The sequence below is a fragment of the Colletes latitarsis genome, chromosome 8 (genome assembly GCF_051014445.1).
Source record: "Colletes latitarsis isolate SP2378_abdomen chromosome 8, iyColLati1, whole genome shotgun sequence".
Lineage (NCBI taxonomy): Eukaryota > Metazoa > Arthropoda > Insecta > Hymenoptera > Colletidae > Colletes > Colletes latitarsis.
The window spans coordinates 27,016,200-27,035,221 of record NC_135141.1 but is presented as its reverse complement, the minus strand read 5'-3'; the positions used below and the strand labels follow the sequence as shown (position 1 = coordinate 27,035,221).

The 19,022-nt window shown below is 43.7% G+C and overlaps 1 protein-coding gene across 1 annotated transcript in view; it reads left to right on the top strand.

Moving 5' to 3' along the window:
* LOC143344543 (uncharacterized) overlaps positions 1-19,022 on the top strand; it is a 331,445-nt gene that overhangs the window by 191,513 nt on the left and 120,910 nt on the right. The window lies entirely within an intron of this gene.

Sequence of the window (19,022 nt, the reverse complement as noted above, 5' to 3'; positions counted from 1 at the left end):
TAATTTCTCGGAATTAGAGATTTTTACTCTCCATTAATCACCCAAAACTAAAAGTACGTTGATTCAGGAAAAATTCCAAAAGGTGTGTCCAACACTTTGTAAATTAATGACGAGTATAATACCGTAACTCGAATGGGACGCCGTTAATTAACGTCGAAGCGATTATACGCGATAGACAAAAAAGCGATCGTATCCGATTTTAAATTTCATTGTACGATAACGCGAAGTTCCGGACTTTCTTTCGCCGCTGGAACCGTGTTCGTGTTTTCGTATAATTCCCGGAATTATTCTAACTGACGCTTTTTTCTCTCTCTCTTTTTTTTAAAAGGGTCCAGCGAAAATTGAGCGAATAAATTGGACGCCGAATAATGTGGCGAGCTGAGGCGATTTTTTTCCCCCGGGTTTTTAACGTTCCGCTGGAAGAATGAATAGGGGTCGTTTCATGAATACGGTCGAACCCTTTGTGCCGCTACGTCGGGGTTGGCTCCGCCACCATATTTTACCGTGTTCAGTTTTATTTTAATCCGCGAGCGATATTGAACGTACTAGTTTGTAATAAAAGCGCATTGCCACGGACCCGTGACGGCGCGGAGAAAAATAACGCGCGGCCGATGTCAGAGATTTATTCGCTATTTCGAACTGTTCGACGAGCGACGATAGAAAACCTAGTTGATAAATATTATAAACGCTCTGTCCATACTCCGGCGTCGATCGAAATATTCTGATATCGTAGAATTGTACGGATCGCGAGCGATTTGGAAGTTTTATTTCACGAGATGTAAATAAAGCTTTTAAATCAGTTCTTATTTCTACGTGAAAGTATCACTGGAATTTTAAAGAATACAGTGTTTTCGACACGACTCGGCTAACAGAGTAGAGCCATAATTGATTTCCGTTCCACATACGCCTCGGTTTAGATAGTTCTTACAAATTGGAGTAACTGTTCTCGTCGTTGCTACTCCTTTGACGATGGATGAACGAAATCCATCAGCGGATCATAACTCCGACGATTCGGTCTAATCCCCGTAATCCGGAACCGCGTCGTTAAATTAGGTTCAAGGATTTCCCGAGGAAATCCCTTGGCGGCGTCCGCCAAACTGCTGGGCGATGAATTTTCATTAACGATCGCTCGCCGCCGATTTGTTTCGCAGTTTTGACTGCAGTAGAAAAACTCCCACCCACGTACAAGTTTCTAATAATATTACTGGATTATTACAAATTGCTCTATAAATTATTTTACCTACTTTAAACGTAAATTTGTAGAATCGCGTCACAATGAGCTTCTTTAGAAATATATACACACATATGGGGTGTTCGGTCAACCCTGGGAAAAATTTTAATGGGGGATTCTAGAGGCCAAAATGAAACGAAAATCAAGAATACCAATTTGTTGATGGAGACTTCGTTAAAAAATTATTAACAATTAAATTCAAAAATTTCAAATCGTTCTGGAAAAATTATTTTCGGTTGCGGAGGTCAATTACAATCATTTTTGGTGAGTGGACATACCTTCGAAATCCTAACCAGTTTCGAGAAAAAAATTCGAGTAGATGCTGAAAGTTTTGGGTGAAAAAAAAGACTTGCGAATCGTCTTGGAAAAATTATTTTTAGTTGCAGGGGTCAATTGCAAGCATTTTTGGTCAACAGACATACCCCCGAAATCCTACTCAGTTTCGAGAAAAAAATTCCTTACCAAACATATAATTTCTGGCCAGAAATGTCACTCAAAAATTTCATGCGAATCTTTAAAATGTCATAACTTCTGAACAGATTGACGGATTTTAATGTTTAAAAAAGCAAACTACGCGTATTTTGATGGAGAATATGTACAAATCGCAAAAATATTCGAAAAGTTGGTCCTTGACCCCGCAAAATGAGAAAAACCACATAAAAGTGGCCCAATTTTCAAACAGCTATAATTTCTACAATAGTGAATATATTTCAATGAAACTTTTTTCTGAAATAGAGCTCATGGGTACCTACAAAAAAGTATTAGACAACTTTTCTGTAGGGCGTCAAATAAATTTATTAAAAATGAAAAACAAAGTTTTATGAAAAATCGACAGGTAAGTGCCTAATTTTTCGGCGAAAAAAAAAATTTTCGAATCGTTCTAAAAATATTATTTTTAGTTTCTAGGGTCAATTACGATCATTTTTGGTGAATACACATCCCCCGAAATATTACCCACTTTCAAGAAAAAAATTCAGGAAGGTGAACAAATTTTTCGACGAAATTAAAAAATTTTAAATCATTCTAAAAAAATTATATTCAGTTGCTGGGGTCAATTATAATTATTTTTGGTCAGTTGACATACCCCCGAAATCCTACTCACTTTCGAGGAAAAAATTCAGGAAAGTGGACAAATTTTTTGGCGAAATTAAAAAATTTTAAATCATTCTAAAAAAATTATATCCAGTTGCAAGGGTCAATTATAATCATTTTTGGTCGATTAACATACCCCCGAAATCCTACTCACTTTTGAGAAAAAAATTGTTTCCCGAAAATACAATGTCTGACCACCCACATCTGATTCCCCTGAAATGTCATGCGTATATTTAAAGCGTCATAACTCGTGAACGAATTGAGCGATTTTAATTTTTCAAAATGCAAACAACGCGTATTTTACTGAAGAATATTTAGAGATTCTAACAATATTCGAAAAGTTGTTCCTTAATCCTGATTTTTCTCTTATTTTAGCCTCTAGAATCTCTCATTAAAATTTTTCCCAAAGCTGGCCGAACACTCTGTATAATTTTGTAGAACGTGTATTCTATGTTGATGAAGTTTCAGTTTTAGTGGAAGTGCTGGTGACCGTGCAGATTATAGGTAGAATGAAAATTAGCATCTTTCTGTTCTCTGCATTCGTACGCAATGGTACCTCGATAGTTGCAAGAAAATTGAGTCGCGGGTATCGACGGTCGCGCAAAATTACATAGATAAGCGATCCCAGCGAGTTCTCGCTATTCATTCGTCGCGTAATCGTCGATATCTCCGGCCACGATCTGCCACTGGCCCGAAAACGGAAGACTTCCGCCTGCAATTTCACTTATTACCGAGCGATCGCTTCCATACATCAACACAATTCCACGGACGGGGCGCGCACGCAAGAATACAAGCTGCATTTATCGTTCCATGTCGCAGCGGAACAACGTAGCGAAATATTTCAGTAGATCAAAGCGGACCTTTGAAGATTACCGTAGATCCTCGAGATTCTCGGTAGATCATTTAAATCCCGGTGGACATTGTCGTTTCGTTACCGTCGGGGTCCACGACTCCCCGCGATTTAGCATCGATATACCAAGCGTGCAACTGATATCCCTAAATAATAACTGAACAATTTCCTGCGGAGGAAACTACATCGAAATACCGCGGAGAACGCGCGAACGATGCGCTTGGCGAGTTCAGTGTGTCGTCTCCAACTTGTGAAAGATGGTTTTCTAAATTCATGCCTGGTTCCTTGGACCTGAAAGATCTCTCGTTGATAATTCTATTTCGAGCATACTCGAGAATGTTAAAATACATTTTCTCTTATACGCTAATGGGTTCTTCTTATCACTTTCGCATCTAACTCAAACAGTAACAATAAACGAACAAGATGTTTACTCACTTTCGTGATACAAGTGTTGCGTTTCAATAAATTCCTTACGATAATTTTAATACGCGAAAAGAAACTGTTCGTTGATATATGGAAAACGACAATTCTAATTGGATATAAAGAATGCTTATGAGGGTGGTAATTGGTCGTTCGTGTGGAGAGGGGATGGTTTTGGAGTATCGTAAGAAACCGTGGATGTTTATCGTGGGCCGATTTGTCGGGGTAAAAAGGGTTATTTACCGTCGAGCTACCCCCCGGCGAGGGGCTGTTTGCTCGGCGGTTTTTGCATCGGTCCGGGTAACGTCCGCGTTCCGGTTGGCGATAGATCGATCTGGCGACGGCCTCGCCGGTAAACACGAAGAAAAATGTCCTTCCATCTCGTACGGGTTTCACGGACGGGCAGAAATAGCACGGCTATTCCCGTTTCGGTGGTGGCTGTGTTCGCCGAAGAAGGGACGACTCACTCCCGGTGGCCCGCTCTACGTCGCTTGGAGTTTTGCCAAATTGAGTTCTCCAGCGGCCCCGACCGACGACGAACAAACCTACGGACCTGTATGTACGCGGTGTGTGTACGATACGCCGGTCGCGGGTCATTAAGATCGCGATAATTAAGGTTATCGGCTGCGACGGGTTATTCACTCTCTCCGTGCGGACGTCGTTCATTCCGCCGTTTGACTTTTCACCAGAATTCGCGCTATCCTCCGCGCTCCCAAGCCAATTTTATTCCCGAATAAACGTCTATCGCTGGTTCTTAACCCTCTCCATGCAATCGTATCGGAAATAAATTGGAGCAACACTAAAATATTTCTCACCAAAGCATATAAGGAATAGTGGAATCCCCTGAGGGGCTTGCATCTTCGATGTTTGGTTCCAAGATGAAAGAGTACCTTGGTCTGAATCTTTAATAAAATTTATAGTTTGATTTTAACCCTTGATTTTGATGAAATCAACTTTCCTTTAAACCATTTGATTAAATAATTACACTTACATGTATCGTGCAATGTTGAACTCGTGGTTCCAATAATCCAAATAGTCGACTAATTTGTGCTCCTTTTCTGTTCCAGGTAAGTGTCCAGTCGATTTCTGGTAGATCTACCCCCTCGATACCGTGAGTCACGGCCACCCTGGCATATTTATCATTAACGTTAATTAATCGATCTCCGCTCGAACGAACCGCACGGAATTGAGATTTTAATTTCAGCAGTTGCTGATGTTAAGTTCGCTAGAATTGTCTGTGAGAATTGCAGGAATAATATTAGTCGAACATGTAGAGATACCTTTCGGAAAGTGGAGATGAACGTTTGGGAAATTCTGGTTGGTCGGTTCGCGTTGGTAAGCGAACCGTTTTAACAAGAGCCAGCGTTGTGCTGTCAGCTAACTTTTTGACCTGAATTCGAATTCCACTCGAGCAAATTTTGCTCGGCTCTATCAGCGTTAACCTGTTTGTTTATTATGTATGAAATATTCTATTCCGCGTAAAACGGCGCGTCCGTATTTGAAACGGAATAGATATCGTAACGCGTTATTTTGGTCGGAATTATTTGATTTACAGAGCGGAGGAAAAGCGTGTCGATAAAATAAATATTGAAACGAAGCGCGAATTATAATTTTAGGGCGGAAAAATGGGGAATATCGCGACGAGCGGTGTTAAATAATCGGAGAACGTGTATTTGATTATTTTACGTTTTCATTTTCTCAACTTATTTTTATGTAACGTATCTATCACCTGTCCAAGATTGCGGCACAACGGTTATATAAGTTCCACTGGTTCCTTAGATTATTAATTGGATCTTGCATAATGTTTCTTATTTTACTTTCTTAAGATTCCAATCCCCGCGAAAAGGTGATTTCTTTTTGCCCCCGCGGTAGGTAGACACCCCAAAATTCATCATGAATTATTAGAATTTTATTTCTCAAACACTAGCGAACTAATTAACTTGAACACTGCGTTAATTGAAACCTCGTGGCTCATTTGCATCCAAGGACTCGAAATAAAATAAAATATACTTTCAATCAGGGAATTTTCTCTGAATTTCCAACGATGAACTTTTCCACTCGAAAGTTTCAGTCCTGGTAATATGGAACCTCGATTTCACCAAAGCAGAAAATTCATATAGATATATCAAATAGTATAATACGTAGTAAATTCAGTATTATTTATAGTCTCGCGAAGACGAGAAACCGGATGATTTATGTAGCCACGATCACGATTTTCTAATATGCTCCATTGGAGGTGAAAGTGTGCTCCGGGGCAGGTATCCAAGAGATAAAGATACCGTTTCAAATCTACGGAATTAATGAGAATAGACTTCCAAGTCTCCAATTTAAAAGAATCGGGACAAACACTTTGATAGTTTCAACTGTAAGCTTTTCGGGAATGTATTTTCGTACGTTCCCCGAGGAAATAAAAAGGCGTTCCGCGCTGGAATATCGCTCGAGTCGACGAAAGGAGATTCCACGGTGTCGGGAAAATATTTTCAGACGGCCTTCGGAAGGATCAATCTTCCACGGGGACCCCGTGCGAACGGATCCACGCGTCAGGGCGAAAATAATTGCGGGAACATGTGGCAGATAGTGTAAGTTTTCGTTTCGGAACCGGCAGCTGCGCCCGTTTGTCTTTTCGAGGGACGCGTTTCGGTTTTTATCTCCCTCGTCGACGCCGCCAACGTAACATCTGGCACGGACGTGCACCAATTTCGAACTTTCCCGCCGTACCGTCTCCTTTCAACGAGATATTGTTTTCGAGCCCCGAGGCACGCTTCTGGATTTTTATTCGGGGTCCCGTCGCGAAAACGGACACTGTCGTGGCGTCCCACCCCCTCCCACTCGCGCAATAAATCCACCGGCGGACAAACGTCGGACTTTCGTTCCGATTTTCTTGGATCTTCGATTCGAGAATCGCTTCCACTCGCGTTCCACCTTGTAAATTTATTTAAACGATTCTTTTTCTTAACCGGTATACGAACAGAACGTTTTAAAAGCTTTGAAGCTCGACGGGGGCTAATATTTTTTTAATAATAGAAGACTCGTTCGTCTTTGATCGCGGAAAGATACGTGACCGAACAAAGCTACGTGGCGGGGGACGGAAAAATGTCGAGTACCCGGGAACGAGGATTTCATTGAGGCGACGAAAGGGGGAATTTCTATCGTCGCTGGTTCTAAACCGACAATTTGTACACTCGCCGCGCGAGTGTATCCTCGCCCGACTACCAACGCGACGTTTTTGTCTTTGGTGCACGCTCGTTCCGTCACGCCACGTGCACGCCATAAGCGTACCTTATTAGCCTGCCAGACGGCGCGCATGCGCGATGGATCCCCGGGCACGACCAATCGGAAGCCTCGACGCGGAGGATGAATTATTCAAACTTTGGCCAAAGCCGAATACGGCCAAGAAAAACGGGAAACGCGAAATTAGGATCCCACGGAGCAGTTTCTAGAACGATCTAGAAAAGACATTTATTTCAACGCGACGGTGGACTCGAAATGGACGAGTAAAAGGGAATATCGGATGCATTCGCAAAATGAAAATGTATGGAGGCACGATCGAGTGCAGGCGCCTCGAAATATTGCAAAGATAGGATAAATTGTCGAACTTTTCGCGCTGGGAAAGGAAAACAAGGAAACAGGAGCAGAAACAGATCCAGGGCGCGGAAATTTAAAATTCAAATCGATACTGCGTTCGAGGTCAGCGCATGGACGATGGTAATCCACATTTTAGATTAGGATGGCTGTTACGTTTTACCAACTTTCCAGCGATTCTTGGAAAAGAGATACAGAAATCCAATGTGACGTGAGATTGGGATAAGGTTTGGAGGTTCGAAAATTTTCAGATTTTCAAAAGAGAGATAGTAATTTCGTAGGACGGTGAAATCGGGCATTGGTTGGCGCAGGAAAAATGCGACACGCGAGGACGACGCGTTTTGGAGAACGTAGCACGAAACCGGGGGCCTTCTTCGAGGTCTTTCTTCCCCACTCCCCCCTCCTAGGGGTCCTTTCCGTTACCTCGCCTTCTAGGCTTCCGAGAAACAAATGAATTTAATTCATGCATGGTCGACGTGGCTCGAGATTGGCCCGATACTGGCCGCTGTGGGACAGAAACTCGTTCGAGGCTCGTTTCTTACTCGTGGAATATTTATTTCGCTTGGAATATCGGGCCTTGTCTCATCCCAAATTCCGCTAGGCTTTGATAAACAATAAATTTACGAATTTTACAAGTTTCAAGTCCCATACGAAGTCATTCGATTCCGTAAATATCACTCGTCGGCAATGGACACTCTGTATGTTTATAATTTATACGAATCATTACCAGGTTGTATATTTGAATATGCAGAACGTGAATGAAGTACATTTGTTAAGCTAATTTCATTTTCCTCTTGGGGCATTATCGCTTCGTTATTTCAACGACACAAAGGGATTCGTGCTTTCATTTTTTGAAAGATTTCAACGAGCATTTCGCTACTTCGAATACGGAATTATTATTTTCAAAGTTGTTTCGCGAAATGAGGCAGTGTAATTGTACTTCCAGAGTCTTTCTCTTTTGCGATTATACGCGGCACGTTTGCATATGTTTCTATTTAAAATGGAATATTAATTGCGAAACGGTTTTCAGAACTCTCATCGCGAGAAGCATCGTTTCACGCGTCTACGTGACCGTCATCGATAAAGAAATATTATCACGCAACACCGTTCGAGATTTTCGATCCGAAATCCTTCGTTCGTAATTAATGAAAAGCCTAATTATACACCGTTTTACTTCATGCTGCCGTGATCGTTTCTAAGCGGCGTCTCTCCAATTAAGCCCGCGAATCATTAAATCACACGTTGCTCGTATTTTCGATCCCGTAATTATTCGAGCCGCCAATCCCATTCCAATCCACACGCAGTAGAAAATATTCGCGAAAAAAGATTCACTATAAACTTTATACTTATTTATTCTATAAACAAATAATCTACAAGATTTCTACAAGACTCAATGAAATCAAGCAACGAAGATAATTAAGGGACTCGAAACGCTAACACAGTTTATTTGGATCGCGATCGAAATTAATTTTCGTTGTTTATCGAGTCTGGGCGTTTAAATATGGTACATTTTCTGGCGTATCCTAATATTCAGCCGCCGTTGTAGGCGATCGCTAATTTTTCCGCCGATTCGAACGGGCCTCGCTCGCGCGGCAGCTTCTCAAGGCCGTTAATGAAGCTAATTGGGTGTAACGACACTCTGTCGTAAGCTCCCTCAGCTTCCAGCGTGTTCGACGAAACCCGACGTTTCAATCCACAGCGCAGAAGCCTTTTTCTCTGCTTTGCTTAAACGACCAACGCGAGGATCGTCGCGTTAACCTCACGCGCGGAAATTGGATGACTCGGATCTATTTTTCACCCCTTTCGGTCGATGGGACGCTCCGCGAATTAACCCTTTCGAATCTGACGGTAACACATAGTATTTTAACATGTCATTTCCATTAGAAAGGAGTATTTCCCCGAAAATCTCAGGCTACGAATGTTTGGGGGTGTCGCACAATGCGTGGACATAACTTCAGGGGTGAATTTCGGAGTCCTTCCTTGGACGACGCTCCCAAAAGCAATCTAAACTTTTAGTTATTCAGCATCCACGTAATGTAAACTTCCAGTGGAATGTTTTTACGTTACCCAACGCGTGCACTCGTGTTTCGTAAATCGATCGTACGGATTTCAGAGTCGATTTTCTGAAAAGGTCGGTTCCAATGGCGAATTCGCAGACAGTTTAATACGGTGCTCGAGAAAGATGTGGTCGATCGATCGACCGGAAACGAACTCGTTATACCACGCTGGCCGGTTCGGTAGTCTGGAAGTCATAATTTGTTGATGTTCCAGGCTCCCCTGGGAGCCGGTGGCGTGCACGTGCATTTTGTTAGGTGGGTTTTCCTCGTGGATACGCCGGCTTTTCTTCCTGGCGGGGTGCAACTGGGAAATCCTGCGCATTCGTTCCGCGCGAACGACTCTGGGGATGTTTTGTTTTATATCGATGGCTCGACGGGGTTCTTTTTCCCCCCAAGTTCGTCCAAGAGACGGCGCAAAATCGATCGGCGTTTTCATAAAACCAAAACGATTCAGGTAACGAACAGGCACGAGCAGTGGTTTTTTTTTTAATAGCGCGCGAATGACGGTAGTTACGAAACGCGATCAAGGCCGAAGAATCGTCGCTGGGAAACGTTATTAATCAGTTTTTAATGTTACGTTTACCGCGAAAAAATGTTGTGCAATCTCTTCAAAACCAAAGGTTCTCGCGATAACTTGCAATTTCGCCTCGCAATCTGATCATTTGAACGCAACAAGTACCTTATCGTATCCCGATCGATTACAGCGATCCCTTTGTTTGGCATTCCTTAGGCTTAGGACGGGTTTCTCGATTTTTAGGTCGTTCGAACAGAAATTATTACAGAACGGAAATATATTGGAGGAATTTTCAGCCTCGATTTTCCTGCAACGGGGCTCCACTGTATTGATTTTTGGTATAAATACCCTTCCGTACTCCGATTGCGATTGTGCTTGACACGGCACTTTATCTTTTTCTTCTCACAACCCAACACACATAAACTCCTATCGATGTTTAAGGGGGTCTTCTCTGTTTGGTATTTTTTATAAAGAAACTATGCAACTTGTTGCATCGGCGTTTCGCATATGTGCTTAGTACTCTATTTTAAATTTTTACGACGAGAAATAGTCAAAATTACTGACATTCAAGTCGTTCTGTTTGTTCGAGTCAAAAAATTGATAATTAAGAAAATGACAGCATTTTAAAATTGAAATATCGATTTGTTTCTTCAAAAATAGAAAGAATGGCGATTTTTACTTCATTCCTCACATGTACTGAATAGATCTCGAAATATCACGAACGCCAATTCAGAAAAGATAGTTTAGTATATATCTTTGTTAATTTTAAAAGTTCGATGATACGCGTTTGAACGTAAATTTCCAAGACAAAAGAGAAATCGAATTTTTTGATGATTTACAATACAAGATCCCCTCGAATCGCGAGAAAGAAAAATTCCCAGGGAAATTCGCTGTGTCCCGCCATTTTGATACTGTTCGTCGGTTCGGTGTTCGCCATAATCGCGAGGAAACGAGGTGTACGGATCAGCATAAAGAGAAAGTAACGCAAACTGTGTAGCGAAACTGCCCGTGAAACCTGACCGTGATCGTAACGCGTAATCGAACCGGGATCCGTCGATCGCGCGACGCCTCCGACGCATCGGTGACATAATCTCGGTGCACCTAATCACGGTCGTCCGTTACGAATGGTACGTTACGTGTATATAGATATATTTGAGCCGCTTCCCGATGACGACGGTCGGTCGAGTTGCTTCCAATTGACGACGGGGAATCCAGCTGCGACGACGACTCTCGTTGCTCGTCGTTCGGAGCGGGTGGACGCGTGTGAACGTCGCTTAACGCGCTCGAGCACGGTCGCTGATCGTAGCGTTGATGGTTTTTGATTGGCCGGAAGTGACGTCACGACACGCATCACGACTCAGCGCATTAATCCTGCCACTGTATCTTCGTTCGAGCGTCTCGTTGGCTACGGTGTTTACTTTCTCCGTTGGTCGGTTGCCTTTACGATGATAACTCAATTTTCATCTATGCTAGCTTCGTAGTCCAACTATACCACGGTGATCAACATCTCGAGTTAAAAAAAAGAAAGTATAGAAAAGAGTAGTAGATCAATTAGAGAGGTTTGGTGTCCATTTTTTTTACCAGCGATAGGTAGGTTCTTTCGTATCGAGAATTTGCAGGTGTATTTACCCGTCTCACGAGCACCTACAGGATTTTTTTCATTTGAGAATATTGAAAATTGTAGGAGCTATGGCTTCCACGACGAAGGAAGAGGAAACTTTCATTCCCATCAGTCGGTACCACGTGTTATGAAACGCCCTTAATTAAATTTAGGATGCCTTTGAGCGTTATTTTTGTTTAACCCTTTTACGTCACACCACCTGTGATATATATCAATAGCTCACGCGACCGATCGTTGCTATTTTCGATGTCGCGATCGCATATCGATGTTGCAATTGCAAAATAAAATTTGACCGGAGCTCGTAACGCGTGTAGTTGCGATTTCTCCGCGATTGTTGCCGGAAAAAGGTGTTTCCAGAGTCGCTGAAGCACTGTGCGCTACGTGGACATTATTATTATTTCTTGAGCAAACGTGGACGCGTTTCGGGGTGCTGGATCCCTCCTAGTTCGTGGGTTGTTCGCTTTTGATCGCGGCCAATTGCGTTTAATCCCGTTGAGCGATGCGCAACACCGCTCCACAGCGAGATGAAAGGTATGTGTATTTCATAATGCGTGTCTCGGGGGCTGCCAGCGTCATTCAGCTTCGGGGTTTCATGAATTAAGGTTGTTCAACTTTGGACGGGGACTTTGGGTCGAATCAAATGTTGGATTAGTCCTGGAGCGAGGAATAAGCCTCTATACTATTGCTCGAAAACGACCATCTCTCGTGCTCGTTGAAAAATACAAATCTGGGAACAATAATTATTTAGCCGATAGCGCGATGGGAAATCACTGAGAACAATTTACAAGGGTTGTATCTGGTCATTCAGAAGGTTATGAAAATAAATTGGCGTTTTGTTCAGTTATTGAACCGAATAAAAATAATCTACGGTCTTCTACACTTATCTCGTTGATCGTGCAAAGGTGAATAAATCGGGAACGAACTGATATCGTAGCGTTTCGAAGTTCCAAGATCTCACGATGGGGGTTCTAAATATTTTCCACCCCCTCGAAACGCAAAGTTTCGTCCATCTGTCGCGAAAACAAACGTTTCCTCTCAACCGGAGCGGTCCTAAGTAACGATTGTCTTGGACTCTTCAGCCTAAGGGTGTTTGGAACTAGACTTATTTATATAGGACGACAACACTTCAAGCTATCTTCCCTAAATCAACACCGTGCAGCACACCGTGTTATTTCACAAGACTGCAGTAGTTTGTAATGGAAAGTGAAAGCAATATAAACAATAGGATCCTCGGTAATGGAACGGTTATCGCTTTAGGTTACCGTGGAGTTAGGTGTCGGTCTCTCTAGCGACATGTAAATGCAAGATTACGAGCGTTATCCTTATTAAAATTGTTTATTCGCCATATTCCTCTGTATTCTTCAATTTTAATTTCATCCACGGTTCGCTTTTCTCCCTATTCTAGCGTACGTTTTAATTCATTAACGTTTCAAGAGAATCTCAGGAAAGTAGACCGTACGATCGTTGAATAAATGATTCCGTACGGTAAAGTTGGATATTTTGAAGTTGCCTTCTCGAATTATAATAGAACGTTAAGATAATATCTAACAGTTCGCTCTCGTTCCTATTTTTGCGCGCCTTTCTCGACCACCAATTTTCCATTAGTATTTCAAATAACCCAGTTACTAGAATCGGTAGACCTAGATATCGCCTCTGACGCGTAATCAGGCGAGTCGTGGAAATACGTCTTCAGGCGCGTTCCTTCGGGAAACGCAAACACGTTTAACAGGAGACAGTTCCATTTTCCATTTTCTGCGCCATCCATCGATTAAGTTTATATGTTCCTGCGGGTTTCGCGATGCTGCAACGGGGGCTTTGTTGATTGTTTGAACGCTCGTGTCATCAGCAAACGTTGCCACCGTTGTTTTCCCGTGCGTCGGGAAATCTGCAAACCATAGACCTTGCATCAAAGGTCCCCGGTCCGCAGCCTTCTGGAACTCTCCAGCTTTGTTTGCTTGATACGATGATAACACGTTGTCGCTGTTTACTCCAGAACAGCCATGTCAAACTCGCTTTACACACCCACTATATTCCTCTGACTACGTGCAATTATTAACATCGAAAATATTTAGCTGACGATTTCTCTGTCAAAGACGGGTCAAAATCGACCCAGGATCGGTTGGTCCAGGGTTACCACTATCTACAAACCTCAACACCCTCCACTTTTTTCTCAGGAAGATCAAAAATCCTCGACTCGAAGTGTTAATAAGATTTTAGTGAGAGGTACATCGATCTCCATTTTTTGTTCGGTTACAGACGGGTCAAAATCGACCCAGGATCAGTTGGTCCATGGTTACCACTATCTACAAACCTCAACACCCTCCACTTTTTGTCTCAGAAAGATAAAAAATCCTCGACTCGAAGTGTTAATAAGATTTTAGTGAGAGGTACAGCGATCTCCATTTTTTGTTCGGTTACAGACGGGTCAAAATCGACCCAGGGTCAGTTGGTCCATGGTTACCACTATCTACAAACCTCAACACCCTCCACTTTTTTTCTCAGGAAGATCAAAAATCCTCGACTCAAAGTGTTAAGATTTTGGTGAGAGATACAGTGATCTCCTGATCGTTTATAGCAATCCCCGTGGAAGATAGGGAAGCAAAACGCGACACAGTTTATAGATTATGGCAGGAAGCGCCCTCATGGTGGAGTCTCGGTGATTTTATGCCCCTTCCGTTCGCGCGTTTTACGCCAGCGCTCGCACGGAACGCTCGTTACGGGCCGCCACGCATTACTTAGCCTCGATAGAACCGTATTATTTCGCACGTCGTAAAGGTCGCTGGGAAACGAACGCACATACTCGACAATAAAATTTTTAATTCGTACCCGCGACTTTACGATCCCCCGTTCCAGCGATCCCGATCGATGGAGCGTCTGGTACCTGTTGACAGGGGCAGGCGAACTCCATAAAAATTTGATCGCTCTTCCGTACAATTGTAAGCACTTTTAATCCTACTGTCAACTTATTCGAGAACGTCTACAGCCAGAAAATACAAATGTTACAAATTCAGTTCTGTAACTTTCGAAGGTTTACCAAATTTGAGAGTCGATGAACATTTCGATTGCAATGGACCAAAATTGTAGGATCCATCTCTCAACTTTCCTTATCCTGTCGCGTGTCTCGAACCTGTTGACTGGAGTGGACGAGTTAACTTAATTAGCATCGCATTACGCGATTGCCCGGGCAGTTTACGAGCTCGCGATTCCGGGCTTCGTCGTTAGCCTCTTTCGCTAAAGGACGATAGATTTACGAGCTCTCGCGGGGACTACTCCATCACCTTCCGTCGAAATCGTCAGAAACGAGGCGTAGCCGCGCCGTGCTCGCGAACTTTCGACCCCAGACCCTGTTAACAGGTATCACCGGCGCTTTTAACGCAGATAAAATCACGGTTCCCATGTAACCCGGAAGAAGGAATTCGTTTCGATACCCGTGCACGCGACGTCGAAGAGAAAAGCACGTGACTTTGATCCCCCCCTCTCCTTGGAACTTTCAATCTCGAGCGATACGACTCGTTATGCAAATCGTTTTCTGATTCATAAACGAGTTGCTTCGTGGCAGACAGACGCGTGTGACACGTTCGCCGTTTTCAGGCGGATTCATTCATGAGCGTAAAAATAAGAGAGATTTCGCGAGCGTCTGAATGGAATTAATAAAAGGATTTAATATATAGTTCGACCTCGTTGTAACGACATTCTATGGAACAAAGTTTTCAAATTTCTTCTCCACCCGGGAGGCAGTAACTTTTTAAATTATTCGAGCGCCCTCGTAAACTTTGGAGGTTGCAATTTCGAGGCCTCGAGACTGTATAAAAATAATGGTTTTCCTTTCGAACCGGAAGAGAATAAGTAAAAGTAGAGCTCTCGAGCGTTTGCAGAGCTCGTTAGATCATGGAATTATCATCGGCCGAGGAACGAACAACGCGAACGGATTTCTGGTTTGCACGGTCCATTGAAAATCGGTGGCAGGAGTTTATGGGGATCGCAAATAAACGGTGGAACGCTCGGTTGCAGTGTTCCAGGATTACTGGCGAAAACGAAGAAGCGTCGCGACGATCGCCGCGGGCGCGATCGAATCGGACGTTTCGCGCTAAAAATAAGCAGCCTCTCCGCTCGCGCGTAATTAAATTCGCCGAGTGAGAACGCGGCGACGCGTAAATCTCCGCGTCCCGCCGCGCGACATTCACAACATTGTGCGTACGCGGTTTTACGAGCTCGTATATACGTCTTAAAACCGTGTAATCCGGGCCCCTCGTTGCCCTCTCGACGCGAAATCGGTTTGGACAAAAAAAAAAAAAAAAGGGAACGCGAGGCTGGACTCTGGCTACAGGCGAACGGAAACAAAATAGACACCGACGTTCTCGAAAGCTGCGAAGCAAGAAACATCTAGTCGTCCCACGGTCATCGATCGAAGTCAAAGTCTAGACTCTCTTCCTTGAAAAAGACCTCGAAAAATTCGGAATTTTTCACGCTGTACCGACGACCCAGATCATCGGTACGAAAAATCGCATTGGCGTGGCCGCGCGGGGCAAAAATTAGGGCACGCAAGCGCCAAGGGCGGCCAGAATCTTTGGCGGCGCTGCAACGCCGGTTTTTGCACCGTCGAGGGCGACTCGAGGGCGCTGGTGCACCCGGAAATTCGTTTAAAGGTCGGGGGAAGGGGCATCAGAAACGAATAGAAGCAAACACGTACGCTTTACGAAACTTTATTAGACGTGGACAGTGTATTTTAATGTCTGGATTTTAGGTAGGTAGAGATCGATGTATCTTCTGTGCAAGTTACACGTAATCGTGCTCCTTTCGTTCACTTTTTCATGAAGGTTGTTTACAAACGACTAAATAACACGGAAATGAAGATGTCTAACACATTCGATCGAATGTGGTGCATGCTCTGAGCAAATTTCGAAGCAGAAGAAGGGTCCTCTTCCCTAGAAAGAGGTTCTGGTATCCATCCTTGATGGGGGAGCCGGTTTCGATTAGTGAAAAGTAAGAGTATGTGGTTTTGCCACTCGAAAAGGAGTAGAATTGATAACCCTAACTGGGGGGGGGGATCGTCGGAGCAGTCGATTTGGAGGTTAGGGTCGCAATACGGCTGGCGGAGGAGGCTGGGGACGCTTCGAGGCCGGTCCTGCGTCGCAGGAACCCCTCCCCCCGGAATGGTCGAGAGAGCAGGCCTTTGTGAGGATGGCGCCGTGCCAAAATCGCTCTGCGAGATCCCCTCGTAGCGTCGGCTACCCTACTAGCGGACCTGCGAAAACGAGCCCCGAAACCCACGTTCCATTTATTGTCCGCGTAGAAAACGTACGACGCCGACGCGCGGCCGCAAGCCGAAATAATCGAAGGACGACTCGCGCGCGGAAAGGTCATGGATGCCTACTCTTTCTCCGTCGCTGCGCGCTCGCTGAAATTTCTCCTCGAGTTCCGGTCACGCGCCATTTTGGTGCTGGCCTCCGTCCGTTCTGGACGTCTCGCTTCCACGGAAACTGGTAATCAAAGACCGGAGAACGTTCATAAACTTTATTTTCGCTCGAATAATTTTAGCGAGGGAAAATTTTGTTAAGAAACAAGTTTGGGAAATTAAGGGGTAGTTTAGGGTAGTTGGCTAGCTTTTCGTAGCTTGAAAATTGATCATTCGATCGAACGATGGTTCCAAAATATGCTAAACGTGTTCGAATAATTTTATCGAGGGGAAAATTTGTTAGGAAACAAGTTTAAGAAATGGAGGGGGTAGTTTAGGGGGGCAGAGTTGACGAACGCACGTACGGAATTAGCGAGCTGTTTTTAACTGGAACGATTCGAATCACGTTCCACAGAATGGTTCTTATTCGCCCCTGGATGCCGGAAGCGAAACTTGGTTACAGTTTCGTTCATAAATCAACCAGGCTCCCGACGTTTTCTAATTTGTAGGCAAATGTCCAGAGAATATTAACAGGAATGTGAGTCGTTCCAGAATCGGGTCGTCGTCCCGACCAGATCCTTTTTCTCCGGGGGGGGGGGGAACGCTGTTGCTGGAATGTAGGTTGTATGAATTATTTTTGTTATTCGTGGACCACCTTCTCGAGAGGAATGTTTCTCAAGAAGAATAGAAAATCACCAAAAAGTCGCGGGAGATAAAAATACCCGTTTCTATATGCTTAATTTTACCCCCCAGTTTATGGTTGATAAAACTCGGTATCTCTATATTTCGAGTCAGAACCGATTCCGGAGTCTCAGCGAGTTCGAGCAGAGACCAGCGCGCCGAAATTTTCGAAATATCCATCGAGTATTAAAATCCGATCAGCAGATCCAATAATTAATTTGAACGCAGCGTGGGCGTTGCCGTTGGAAGTTCGGTTGAGCGTTATTGACGCGGAATTCGCGATTCTATACACGGCACCGAATGAAAAAGGCTCGAGTGTCCGCTGAACCTTGATATTACTTTGTAAACGCTCTTATCGTCCGGGAACAGAGCGCACATTTTCCTCGACGAGATACGATATCGATAAGCGAAATGCTTTAAATATTGAAGAGTGGAAAGCGCCAGAAAGGTCATGGTTGCGAAATGCGCGTCGAATGACGCATTTTGGAGGCGGACAATTTTCGGGGAGCCTTCGCAATACTACCAAACCCGTCGTTCTCCATTTATTTAACTATCTTTCGTTCCTGGTAGCTCAACTCTTTCCCCATCCTAATGTAATTTCCTTTGGTATCACACTCGATTCGCTTAGTTCACTCTTACAACTACAATACTTTCCCAAGCATCTTGATACGACGTTTCACGCGTCAGGTTGCCTCTCCGTTGTGCTTTTTCACGTTTACGTCTTCCATTTCCTTCTTGTCACATTTCATCAACCCCCTTTAAACTCGTACTTTCCTCCGTTCTCGGTGGTTCTCTGTAGTTTATGGTCCCCATCGTCTCAACTATCCTTCTTGTTCAGATATAAAAAATTCGCCCCTGCTGCCTTATTTGCAAGCTCCTTGCCTCGAAGGATTCCATTTATTTCGTTCGTTCCTCAATTTTGTTAGCTCAGTAGTAACGGTTACATAAACTATTAGTGCAACACCGTGATGGGAATCAGCAATGTTGCAACTTGTAGAACGTGTATCGAGCACGTGGAAACCAAATACAATCACCGTGACGCGGTCGAATTGCGACACGAAACGATTCCCGTTATGGTGTTACGAATTCCTAATCGTTTGTGCAATTATTACGTTTTTAAGCACTTCTGAAGAGACGAAACGTATCTGAGAAACGAAAGGAGGGTGGACCGATGAAACTAACGAAAAACAATTCAAAGAATAATAATTTTAGTAATCGTAACATAACGATCTGCTCGCTAGGATCTATTCGTACCCCATTGTTATTTAAAAAAGAAATTCAATTCAGATTTCGAAGATGCATCGCAATCTGTATTTCTTCTGTGTCCCCGCGATAAATAAAATTACCAACGAGGAGGGTTTCACGACCGCGTTGAATCGCAGTAAACCGCGCGAATACAAAGCAGCGTTTCGTTTATGCGCGGAACAAAAGAAGATCCGATGTACGCGTCGTCGTAACGTTTTGTTAATTCATATCGAGCTTGTTTAAACAGCGAGTGTTTATCGTCGCTTGAACATCCAAACGTTTTTGACTCTCCCCCCTCAGCCCGCGAAGAGCATTACGGGATAGTGAGCCTTCG